Here is a 13,907-nt window from a genome sequence, read left to right as displayed (position 1 = left end):
CAAAGTGAGGGACCAGTTTGGGAGGCGCTGCGCATCAGACAAACGCACCGACGGTGAGTGACTGCGGGAACGGTTGGAGCTCATTGTTCATGAGGACGTTTGAAGAAAGAAAACATTTATAACGCTGTAATCACCCGAAATCATTTCGAAATTATTCCACAATTCTATTGTGTTTTATTCAGTAACATCTTAGACTCTTTATGTTGCCTAAACCTGTGCAATTTGTCCAAAACAGAGCTTGAATGACTCAGAGCTGTTGACAGCAAAAGTAATTTGTGCTTTGCAGTACCCTGTTCATTCTGTGGCAACGTTTTGCCTTTGAAATGGCAGGAAAAAAAAAACATCATTTGCTTGCATCAATCAACACCGGATTCACTTGTCAAATGTGCACGCGCGAGAGTAAGGGTGCGTTTGGGGGAAATTCAGATGGACTTTCTGATAAACATCCATGACTGATATCATTCTAAAATGCATTGCAGCAGAGATTCGGAATTATCTACCTTTCTTTGTCTGTTGACACTGTAACATTTTTTTTCCAATTACGCCACAGACACGGTGTGCCTCAGGCCTTCTACTGCACAACAGCCCAGGATAGAAGAAGAGCTTTGAAGTCATATAATGATATGTTTGGCACCATCTTCATGACTTGTGTTCCCACTGAGGCAAGAAGGATCAAGTAGCTCTTTCAATCTTAGCACTTCGACAGTTTTTATTATTCCGTCATTTTTAGAGTGTACATTTGAAAACTGAGTTTCCTCCAAATCAATATGCAATTTAAAAGGTATTAGTTTCAATTAGTGCAGCTAAATGAATCCCGAAAAGGCAATTCCAACTTCCTGCTGACTGAGCTGTCTGTCAGTTCTTGAAATTGTGTGTCAATATTTTAAAAAGTACTCCTGAAATACTTGTTTGTGCTATTTTGAGTGCATAAGTGCATTCACAGTTGCACAAGCAAGCCTAAAAGTACACACTGTGACGTCACCCTTAGCTTTGATCTCTGCATTTTGAAACCTTAACATTAGGATTTTGGCTGGCACCATATTTGATTTTTAAGCCAGAAGTTACATTATATGGATGAAAGGATGGAGTGATAAGTTGTGCTATTTAGGAAGGTTTCCTAGTAACCTACATTTGAGTGGTGAAACACACATTGGCTAATTAGTCCTAAAGTAATAGACTAATAAAAGGTGTATCTCCATGTTGGTCTTGTTTCTGCATCATCATCATAATGTTGTTGCAGCATCAGCACTGCAATTGACCAATCATGTTGTTGTGATGTCAGAGCTTTGCTATGTGGTAAAGACATGTATGTTTCAACCAAGTTTCATGCTGGTTCCATACATGCCAACCTTCCAGATTTTTCGGGGAGAATCATGAATTTCAGTGCCCCTCCCGAAAATCTCCTGGAGTCACCATTCTCCCAAATTTCTATTGATTTTTCACCCGGACAACAAAATTGAAAAACCATATCGTAGAATTCATAGCGCGGCCCAGCCAATTCCAGTTTCCAACAATGGCGGCAGCTACTTAGTTTTAATATTACTCTTATTACTCTTTCTGGGTCGCAAAATAAACTTTTAATATATTTTCAGGCGAGAAATCGATTTGGATGAGATTAAAGTTATTAGATCAGGTTAGATTAAATTTAACTTTATTAATCTCTTGGGAGGGTTCCTCCGGGATTTTCACACAGCCGAATAAACATTAAACAGAAAACTGATTAAACAGAAGTGTGAGATGGTCGAGAATTTATGCTAGCGTCCGGTTATATTTTTGACAGCAAGGAGCAGACGGCAGAGTTTCACTCCACCGAGAGAGCTCGTGACGTAATTCTGAAGGCTAGACCGTCCAATTCCACAGTCGCTCACTTCCGGCCTGCCCGGCTTTCAGAGGACCCGGCCCACAGACCGCGGAGGTCCTCAGGAGGATGCAGCCTCTGAATTTGGATGCCCCCGCTGTTTCTGGCCAGCCAATAATAACGATGACATTTAACTTATTTTATCTGATAAATAAAAACTGTAAAATTCAAGTTTTTTGTATACATATACATATATATATATGTATACCACCCCCCACCCCCAACAGCCCTTTTCAATGTCTCCCTAATTCTGAGGTCTCAAGGTTGGCAAGTATGGTTGGCTCCATGTTGGTTTTAAATAGCATTAGCTACTCTTAAATAGCATTAGCTAACTTCATGGCTAATGCTAACTGAACTGCTAACTGAACTGGTTAATCCTGGACCATCATTGTTATAGTGATGCAGGAGTAGGGCTGCACGATTAATTGTTAGAAAATTGCGATCTCGATTCATACTTATGTGCGATCTCATTTCCAAATGACAACGATTTAAAAAAAAAAAAAAGACGACGACGAACGCTACACAGTGCCGTCCCGCAACTATTTTTCTATTGTTGCACTACCTGCTCTATACATGCAGCGTCGAGCAACGGTGGAGACGGAATTTCAAGCAGTACAACATTTTGCGGCAACAACAAAACGTGAGACATTTGTTGTTTTTATGTTTATTTATTGTTTTTATGTTCAGTCTCAACTGTTACGAAGTTGATGTGCAGTTAATAAGTGCAATAAATATTTATACTGGAAAAGTAAATCGTGAGAGAATCGTGATCTCAATTCTAAGCCAAAAAATCGTGATTCTCATTTTATGCAAAATCGTGCAGCCCTATGCAGGAGTCACACCAACAAAGGGATATCACATTGTAAAAATGCTGGATTTAAAATCTGAAGTACCGTGTTTATGTATGTCCAAACTATTGTGTGTGTGTGTTTTTTAACAGACTTTTATATATGCCTTTTATTTCTGTAAATTTGGCCACTTTAACATGGAAGTCTATGGGGAGCAAGCTTCAAACAAGCACCCAGAGAAATGCAGTTTTCAGGGGTTGTCCCTTGGCCTACACATGCAGCACATCAGTTCTGATAACAGTCATGCTGAACATGGAACTGATCTCTTCTTCCTTTCAGCGGTTGCAATTTTGGAAATTGTAGGGTCTTGACCTTTCAGCATAAAGCATGTTGAATGTTGTTGGCACTTTATAAGTAGACCTGGATTGAATTGAATTGAAACAAAACAGAAAGAAAGGGCTGACCAACCAAATGTCAGCCAGTAGCAAAGGAGATCGTCAGTGCTATCTAGGCAATTAATGGTGGCATTTTTCATCAGCTATTAATGTTACATGTCTTAATAGCTGTCTTTGGTGTAGAAGAATTTAGTACTACATTTTTGATGAGAGGATCAAAAATATGACAGCTGTGGTGATAATCACAGTCTGATTCTCCTGTCTTCATTTTTGATAAGTGAACAGTTTGCATCATTCAATTTGAAATAACACCATCTTGTTGGAATTTGCGCACTATGTTAATAAATATGCATATACACAGTGCACTACATGGAAGTGTAGTCCACAGATGTATTCAAATGGAGACACAGTGATAGGCCTATGTTTACATCTGCTGCCAGACAGCTGCCCAAAGGATAACAATAAAGAGAAGTATTTTCATCTTTTCCAAGGACGACAAGCACAGCACAAAAGCAGTAACCAGATATGTTTTTGTATGTTACTTACATTTTGAGATAAAGTGAGAGCAATAATACCCGTCAAGGTTAAAAAAAAATCCATGAGATGCTTAAAAATGGATCCCACGGTTGCATGAACATGAAAAATAGAGAAAAAAGCCAACTGTCCCATCTTATTCTTCATTTGATAGTGAACAAAGTACTTCAGAACAAGTAAAATCAAATCATAACGATTTTCAGATTTCATATTCAGGAATGCAGCCTTTTACTCTACTGTTACAACTCTCAGCAGCAAAATCATGCATCTGCTCAGCTGTAAAACATAGTGGAATTGGGGGTTGAGAAAATTTACAGCCCTTGAAAACTGTGCAGCAAGAACAACCGCAAAACAATTCGCTAGAAGGACTGACGTCGACATGAGTTCAGTGCTGAGAACAGCACCTTCGGATCATGCACACATTCACAGACAGTGCAGTGAAAACAGCAATCAGAAGGTAAGCCGGCAGTCCCATCCGCCTCAGAGGGCTCAATTCTTGGTCATCAGCTTTTGGCACGGCTGTACAAACAAATTGAGATTCATACAAGTGAGTACTCAGGGCAGCAGGTGCTACTGTTGCATCTCCACAGCACGCCAGACAGCTAACTCTCTCTACAGGCCATTCCCGCCAGAACGCCCCTGCAATGAGGGGGTAATTGGACTGATCACACTCTGTTTACCCATTATGCTGCTAAAATGAAGTGGGTTGTTCCCAAACACACTGTGACAGGCCAGGGAGGGAGGAGGAGCCTCCTCTATCAATGACACATCTTTTAATCTATACTAACCTTGGGCAGGGAGCATTGTGCGAATTCGCTGTTTGCCTCATTGTGCACGTTCATGTGTGCGTCTGTGTAAGACAGAGAGGAAGAAAGAGGAAGAGGCGAGCATTTGTACTTTTATGAAGAAGTATCAGGGGGAGAGTTTTTAATGTGTCTGTGCCCTACATCCTGTGTGTGCTTTCACTATGACAAGGAATATTGCATATCTTCCTGGGTGGAGAACATCTCAAATTCTGCATAAAACTTAGCTACAGTGAAAGAGAATAGGCAAAAAGAGAGATGAGAGGACAAGACTGAAAACTGTGTACATCGGTGGAGCTCATTTAATTTTATATGCTCCCCTCCCCAGTGTAGATCATTAGCAAGATTATCAGATGTAATCATCTCATTTCTCTTGGCACATAACTCTGACAATCCTTGCAAACGGTACCATCCTCTCTCCTGTTTCAACCGAAGACAGGGAGCAAACTCTAAAGCTTTCAGGACAAAATCCCATTTGTGCATCCGCTGTCTGCATCCCAAGCTTGTTAGTTCCAACACTTCAGTGATCCCGGCGGAGCAGACGCACAGGCAGTAGCAGGAACCATAATGGCCATCACCCAGACAGCTCACACTCGCATGCAAGAGATGAACAGCAAGGTGCACTCCCCACACTGCTATACCCATGCCATTAAAAAGGGAAACTTTCTTTTATTGCAGATGGCAAAACACTTATTTTGTACCTCCTTCATCGTCTAGATGAAATAAAAGGGATTTTAAAATCACAGTGGGAGTAGTAGTTTAGGACAGTTTGCCACTGCTATAAACTGGCCCTGTCACTGAAAACGGGCCTCAATGGTGAATCACTGTATTACTATTATCGCTTTGACATATTTGTTCTTGGGCCTCTTTCCTGTACATGATGAACACAGGGAGCAGCTTGGCAGGATATCAATACAATTTACTTGATCTCTTAAAGCTGTAGTTCATCTGTCACGCACAGCGGTGATGTTTTACTTTCAGCAGAAATGTGTTGGGTCAGTTATTGGCGTTACTCCTTTAGCTAGATACATTTACATAATGCATCATCATTGCAGTTCATTTCCAATTAATCACAACTTAGATTGACATCAGTTTGGCTATTGTGCCTCCCTGTCTTGATCAAATTGTATCTCGGAACACTGGGATAAAAAGATGTCTGATTATTTATCAGTCAGGTTTTAAACCAGTAGCTCTTATGATCCCCACAATACTGCCCAAAAGTCCTGAGCTACCCCTTCATTTCTTTATAGTTTGTTAGGAAAATGGGACATAGGTGCAACAACTTTTGAAACATTTTTAAACTCATGTGGAAATACAGCATTTAAGGCAAGAAGAGATAATATATTTATAAGAAAGTTGAAAACCAATATTTGGTATGACCATCTTTGCTCTTCAACACAATGTGACAAACATGTTTGCAACAGGCTGCTTGTATAAAAATGATAAAGGTTTTGCTGCACAATGTTTTTAAAAAGCAAAATCAATTGCACTACACAGTAGTCCTGAAATATAGGAAACGTTTTTAAATTCATTCTTTAGGAAAACTGAAAAATGTAAAATGTTTATTTTACATTTTTCAGTGTCATTTTTTCTTGTATTAGCAAATTACCATGATAAATATAAGTTGAATCAATTAGGAAAGACTGCATTCTCAATTATATATTTAAAAAAAACTAAAGGATTATTTAAAATCTGAGCACCTGACTTCTTTTTAGATCGTTGTAAAAATGTCGAAAAAAAATACCATGCCTTTGTTTCTTAATAGAACTAAGTTTGAATGTTGCATCAATATTGGTAAATTCATGCTAGAAATTAACATATTTAACTGGGAAGGCATGTGACTTTCTGCCAACCACGTGTCGGATTAACAACTTTCAAGATGTAAGAGAAAATACATGAATAAATTATTGAATCAGCTTAATCACTTTGGGGAGAATCTGTGTATGAACAGAGGCTCTCAGTAATGTTTCCGAATACTTCTTTTTGCCTAATTATGTCACCATACTCTTCAAGGCCTTTATAAAATATGACCAAAAACATAATCAGATAATTATAAAGTTGGTCTGTTCATTCTTATTAAACATGTTTGTTTATTGCCACTGGAGAGTGAACACCATCTGTTATCAAAGAGAAATTCTTTGACCCACACTGTAAATACCTGATCCTTCTCCTACAGAAAAGCCAGCCATTTTCTGCAGATACTGTTCTACTTGATCAAATTAACATGTGAATTCTTTTAAATCGTAGCACACTTGTTACCAGTTTAGTTTGAAGTTGATAACAACTGGCATAGGGAGTGACCTCATATTACGTAGTCACTTTATTGGGTACACCTGCTCAATCACATGGCAGCAAGTCAATGCTTTCAAGCATGTGAACAATGTGGACGAAAACAGCTGCTCAAATAACCTCTGGTTGCAACCAAGGTATGCAAAAGGGTCTCTCGAAGCCACAACCCATCAAACCTTAAGCTACAGCTGCAGAAGACCACACCAGGTGTGAACCCTGTCAGCTAAGAACAGGAAACATGGGCTCAGCAAAAAATTGGAAAATAGCAAAAAAACATCGTCTGGTCTGGTAAAATCATGGATCCATCCTGCCTGTAACAACGTCAGTATCAACAGTGGTGGTGTAACTGCACGGGGGGAATTTTTTGGCAGACTTTGGAGCATATAGTTAAAAAAAACAAGAACAAAAGGGGGAAAAAAGCTCTAAAAAGCAGCCAGGAGATTTACATCAGCCTACAACTATGTGATGCTATCATGTCAATATGTACCAAAATCTTAGGAACGCTTCCAGCGTGTTGTGAAATTGATGCCATGAAGGATTAAGGCAGTTCTGAAGGCAAAAGGGTGTGAAATCCAGTATTAGTGAAGTGGCCTTAACACAGTGACGGTGGTTGTATTAGGCATAATTGCAGTACAGTATGCTGAATAAATCAGATGAATCTGTGATCATTATGCTCATCCACTACTATTAGTTTTTGTGTACTTGGCACATTGCAGTCAATGTGCAGCTCATTTCATTTTCATATATAATTTTCATCTGGACTCAAATTTAATTCTATGCTCTTGAGCTTTAGGTCATCTTTATGTAGGCAAATAAACTGCTTATGAAATCAGACCATATTTATATGCATATATATATTTAGATGTATAAATACCGAAATCATTTCATATTCTTATTTAGGTGAGTTCAAATATGATTAAATACCAACAGGATAAGATAAGATTAGATTAGACTATAGAAGCGATAAAACCTACTTGACACTGAGTTCATCCAAATCCATTCCCCACCTTGCTAGTATCACGATGATGTTAAGACAGATTTATCACAGTGGTATACCATAGCAAATTAAAATGAACCAGTACGTGTTGTGACTGACAACTGATTAAAATAAATAAATATCTAAGTAGCTATCCCATCTCCCCTGCTCCAGCATCATAAACAAGTAATGGTTGTATCAGTTTACTGTCGTGTCATATTTTACGCTGACAAGAAAGAGGCCAAGGGAAAGAAATGTCTTCCCCATTATGGATTTCGTCCTACATTTACACATCAGCTATGTGGGCTAACTTGGACTTTTAGTGGGTTTCCTTTAGGCTTTCCTCACAGGCTGAAAGGAAAGTCAATACTGCTTAAACCCCTCTGCAACTTTTGTGAGATTTTTTTTTAAATGAGCACTTTAGAACTCGGCCAAAGGTGATGCGTTCTCTGCTCCCGTACTTTTTTTGGGGGGTCTATTGGCAGGCAATTGCTTACCACCAACCACACTTTTTCTCCCACCACACATACACAAGCGCACACACATTTCTCCTTTTTGTCTCCCTGTGTTTCTTGGTTTCTCTGTCTTTCTTTCAAGTACATTCCCACCCCCCTACCCCAACCCATTCGCTCTCGGTCTATGTGTCTCCACTTGCACTTCCTCACTTCTTTCCCATCTCACTCCTTTTGAAGTCTGAGACAGCTCGAAATCCTACGCGGTTCTTTTTTGGACAGCCAAGGGGAAATGGCTCAGAAAGATGGGCTCAAGTTCGATTACAGCTGTTAATCAAAAATCTACACTGCCCAGCATGGCGTGATGTGAGAAATGATTTTGGTTTTCATCTGTAGAGGCCATTGTATGTTACATGCACAGAGCCATATGAAAATATCTTGTGCATCACTGCACATACAAAAATGTGCAAAAAAATGTACTAGGATAACACAAAATATAAACACTTTTGAAGATATGCAAGGGAGGACACAGGAAAAAAGAAATCTATGATCAAGCAGCTGAGGATCAGTACAGCTCATTCTGCTCACATGCAAAATACAGTTCAGCAGGTCTGAGAGTATGTGCTGTTTGTTTTATTGAAATGAAGGATTCTCTGTATGTGCGTATCTTCATCCTGTCCACTTCACCCTGGAAGTTATTATTATATTCTGGGTCTTTATATTTTGGCTAAAATCTATTTTTTTTATGTTTTCCGACAGATGCACCTTGTGAGCATTCTAGATAGACATATGCATTATACCCCATGGCATCAGGGATGATAAACATTATGACAGAATCTAAATTTTGTCACTCTGAATCTAGCTCCATCAGAGAGACTTCAGGACAGACTTTCCTTTGCCTTATGTGGATAAATAACCGTCATAGAATCAATATTTGAACTGGCCAGTATAGACTCTGGAACAGGGATGATGGTAGCATGGAAACAGAGACAGCTTAACTATGAATGGACAAGGAATCAGATGACCAAAGACCAGGAGCAGATTCAGCAACAGGGAATACAGAATTGATTAAATAGTGGTTGATCTTTGGCTGGCTGAACTGAACAGATTTAAAAAAGGACACATCATGACCTCTACAGTACTAACCAGCAGAATCTCTAGAGAGGCTGGGGGGCTGATGAGCTGGGCAGTTGTAAGAGGGAGGAGCTGAGTGATAATAAAGGCAAGGAGCTTTGTGGCTACAAGGTACAGCTGTGATGTGACCTACAATTTCATCTCCAGGTATTGCCAGCAGATGGTTACCGGAGAACCTAAGGGCAGGATTAGGCTGGAAACAGACAGGTTTAGTGCCAGACTGGACAGTTACTGATAATTCAGCCAAGACCCAAGGCTTGTAAAATGTGAAAAACATCTTCTTTTGTTAAAAAATAATTAAGTGCAGTAAATGTGCAGTATTGTGTGATTCATAAAATAGTACCCAAAAGAGAAGTTTCAGTTGACGTGGACCATGTGTTCATTGTACCAGTTAAATTTAACTTAAATCCAAAAGGTGATAAAACAACAAAAGGAAAAAAAAATATTTTCTGTAATGCTTTACAAAATAATCACATTACATTTTTCGGTAATGTTGTAATGTAACACATTGCTGTACTAAATTCAATAATTACATTACAGTTACAATTATGTTGTTACTTGGTAGTGATGTGTCGGCTGTAGCCATGAAGTTTATACAGTTAACTGGTTATTATGAGACGGTGTGTTTCAGGTGATTTTATCGAGTAACAACAAAACAATGTAACAAGTAGTGTAACAAATTACTTTTCCCAGCGAGTAATTAAGTAATGTACTGCATTACATTTACGAAAAAATAATGAGTAATGTGTAATACATTACTTTTCTTTGGTAACACTACCACTGCACAGAATGCAGGGGAAAACTATGGGATACAAAAATAGTGTGAGGTGGACTGACACGTGAGACACGGGAAAATCTGTTTGTTAAGTCTGAAGTCACTGGGAGTTTCTGGGTCCAAACACTCTTCCAAACTCAGAGGCACTACTGAGTATTAAAAATCATCCAAATTCTTTCAGCTTCACAACAATGATCAGTGTTGCTGTTGCAGAATCCATGAAAGTCTAGTTTCCACTAAAAGATATTAATAATAATAATAATAATGGATTGGATTTATATAGCGCTTTTCAAGGCACACAAAGCGCTTTACAATACCTCTATTCATTCACTCTCACATTCACACACTGGTGGAGGCAAGCTACGGTTGTAGCCACAGCTGCCCTGGGGCAGACTGACAGAAGCGAGGCTGCCATATCGCGCCATCGGCCCCTCTGGCCATATCAAATTCAAATTCAAATTTTATTTGTCACGTACACAGTCATACACAGTACGATATGTAGTGAAATGCTTGGACAACTGCTCGTGACCTAAAGAAAACAAAAAAGGAAAAGGCTATGAATAAGAAAGGAAATAAATATGAAAAATTAAAAAGGGTAAATTTAACTAGGAAGGAATAAAATATAAATTAAGGTTAAAAATGAAATAACTGTACAACACAAATTAGAATGAAGGGTAAATTTAACTGGGAAGAATAAGATAAAGATAAATATATAAATTAAAGTTGAAAATAAAATAACTGTACAACAAAATACACAATACACAATATAGAACTATATAAGAATGTATGAAGAAATCTAAATATAAATAAATATATACACAATAACAGCAGCTGTACAAGTATTAACCGGAAATGAAGAATATAGTGACCAGTGTTGTGCAAAACCAAAGTCCAGAAAGTCCAGTGTGTGTGTAAGAACCATATGTGTGGGTCAGTACTGTGTGGTGGTGTGATTGAGAGACCGTATCGCCTGCGGGAAGAAGCTCCTCCTCAGTCTCTCTGTGTTGGTCTTCAGGGAGCGGAATCGCTTTCCTGACCTCAACAGAGAGAACAGTCTGTTGTTGGGATGGCTGAGGTCCTTCACGATCTTCCTGGCCTTGGTCCAGCACCGCCTGCTGTAGATTGAGTGCAGGTCAGGGAGCTCGGAGCGGATGGTGCGCTCAGCTGACCGCACAACCCTCTGTAGAGCTCGTCTGTCCTGCATGGTGCTGTTCCCGAACCAGGTTAAGATGTTTCCCGCCAGGATGCTCTCTATGGTGCACGAGTAAAAGTTCCTGAGCACCTTGGAGGGCAGTTGGAAGTCTCTCAAGCGTCTGAGGTGGTAGAGACGCTGTCGGGCCTTTTTCACCACGGTGTTGATGTGACAGGACCATGACAGGTCCTGCGTGATGTGAACTCCGAGGTATTTGAAGCTGTCCACTCTCTCCACTGGGCACTCGTTGATGACGGGGGTCTGGTAGTTCCTCTCCTGCTTAGTGCAGAAGTCCACTATCAGCTCCTTTGTCTTACTGACGTTTAGAAGGAGGTTGTTCCTCTGGCACCAGTTCTCCAGATTCCTAATCTCCTTCAGGTAGGCCGTCTCGTTGTTATCAGAGATCAGGCCCACCACGACGGTGTCGTCAGCAAACTTGATGATGGTGGTGGAGCTGGTAGTGGCCACACAGTCATATGTGTACAAAGAGTACAGCAGGGGGCTCAGAACACACCCCTGGGGGGCTCCAGTGCTGAGAGTGGTGGAGGCTGAGACATGTCCGCCCATCCTTACTGCCTGTGGTCTGCCAGTTAGGAAGTTGGAGATCCACTGACACATAGATGAGCTGAGTCCCAGATGCTCCAGCTTGGTGGTGAGTGTGGAGGGAATTATGGTGTTAAATGCAGATCTGTAGTCTATGAAGAGCATTTTAACATAATTCCCCCTTCTAGTGTCCAAGTGTCCAAGTGAGTGAGTGATGTTATAATATTATATAATATTATACCATATATATATATACCATAAAATATATATACCATATATATATATACCATAAAACTGGAAACCATAGCTGTAGTTTGAACGTGAAAAGTTGGGCTAGCTGATGATGCTGTGATTCCTGGTGGCTAGCTATGAAGCGATGGTTAAGTTCATAGAAACACATTAGCATGATGCAGAATCAGGGTTATGGAAACGAGGGTTCAGGCATTGTAGATAATATTTTGTAAGACACACTTCAAAGGTGATGTTGAAAACTGGATTGTAGTTCATGCTAACAATTAGCCGATTCCTCATTCGGTAATGACATGCCTGCATGTTTAAATCCACATTTATATATTACTAATTCACACTCAACAAATGGTAAAGCCACAGTGTTAACCTAAAATATATATAATTAGCTTATTTTTGAGTACATATATAAATCACTCATAGGTTTTTGTTTTTTGATGAATGACGAAATCTTTCTACATCCAATCTTTCACATCCACACTTACAGCCAATTTAACATCAGTGATTAGCTTTATATGGATGTGACGTGGGCGGAAACCAATAAAGACATTCCCCAGACGATCAGCAGGTTCCAGCCACTTCGCTACTGTGCCACCCGTGAACTTTTCAATTTTCTTATTTTGCAGCTGTGTCTATCAATGCAATCACTAGTGATTCTAAGGGTTATTTGAAAAATTTCTCATTTGGAAAAGTAATTACGTGGCATTACTTAACATCAAAAGTATTTAGTTTTATCACTTTCTTTCTTCCCTCAGTACAACTCAGTCAAAGAATCTTCAAACAGCATTTTAAAACTGCTGAAATAGGAAAAGAGTGCAACAAAAAGCAACAAATCTACAATAGGTATTGTAGGAGGTATTTACTGATTCCAGGCAGCCTTTATAGTCCCACAGACACACCCACCAACTCTGAACAAAATTTACTTTTATCTTTCAAATAGGGGAGAACGGGGATAGTTGTAACATTTTTTACATTTCTGTCTGTAAATTGGAGCTCTTTTAAGGTAGTGGATTCAAAATGTAATGCAAAGTATTTACATGTCTCTGCTATTAAATAGTACAGCTATTTTCTCTGCAGCACAATTACTCATTGCATGGTATGGTCTCAAACACAAAGAGTAAAATGTTACAACCAACCCCATAGCCTGCGTTAGTTGTAACATATCCTGGGGTGAAATGCAACACAATGAAAAACATTAACATGTAATCTTTTTTTATTCAGCACATGAATAAATGAATGCCATTTATGTAGCTATGTGTGTGTGTGACAGAATGCAGAAATCTAGCTTTTGAACATATTCCAACCCCCCAAAAAAGACAAATTATGGAGTTTTCTGCAACTGAATATTTCATTAATTTTGGTTGGTCTTCCTTGAGTTTGGCTTCAGTGGTTCAGTGGGCATTGTAACCTACAACTCTTGCACCAACTTTTGAACATAACAATGAAGCACCAGCATCGCAATTCCATTACTTTTTTTCATGGCTTACCTTGGTGTGGTTTGCAAAGTGCTTCAGAAAGATGAGGAAATCTGTTTCTTGCACCCATCCGGATTTATTTCCACTACCAGTACTTCCTACTGGTCCATCTCTGACAAAGTGGTCTGTATAATGTATGTGTGGGAACACAAACAGTAGAGGAATTGTGTTGCCAATGGCATTAACCACATATACAAAGGTGACCAGTGAACCTCTCTCTGCTGATGTCGTTGCCCCAACTTGTTTAATATAAGTTAAAGTAATAGTGTGGTAAGTTGTAACATTTGCAATATTGTTACAACTAACCCAGACTGTTGCTGTTACAACTGACCCAGACTCCTATAGCCATGAACTAGCTAAGATTGCAGCCAACGGCTAAAACGGCTAAAGACCTACACAGAATATATCCCCACAGACATACAAAAAACATAATTTAAGTTTGATGAG

This window comes from Rhamphochromis sp. 'chilingali', assembly GCF_963969265.1.
Source record: "Rhamphochromis sp. 'chilingali' genome assembly, chromosome: 20".
Classification (NCBI taxonomy): Eukaryota; Metazoa; Chordata; class Actinopteri; order Cichliformes; family Cichlidae; genus Rhamphochromis; species Rhamphochromis sp. 'chilingali'.
This window is presented reverse-complemented; position numbering follows the sequence as displayed.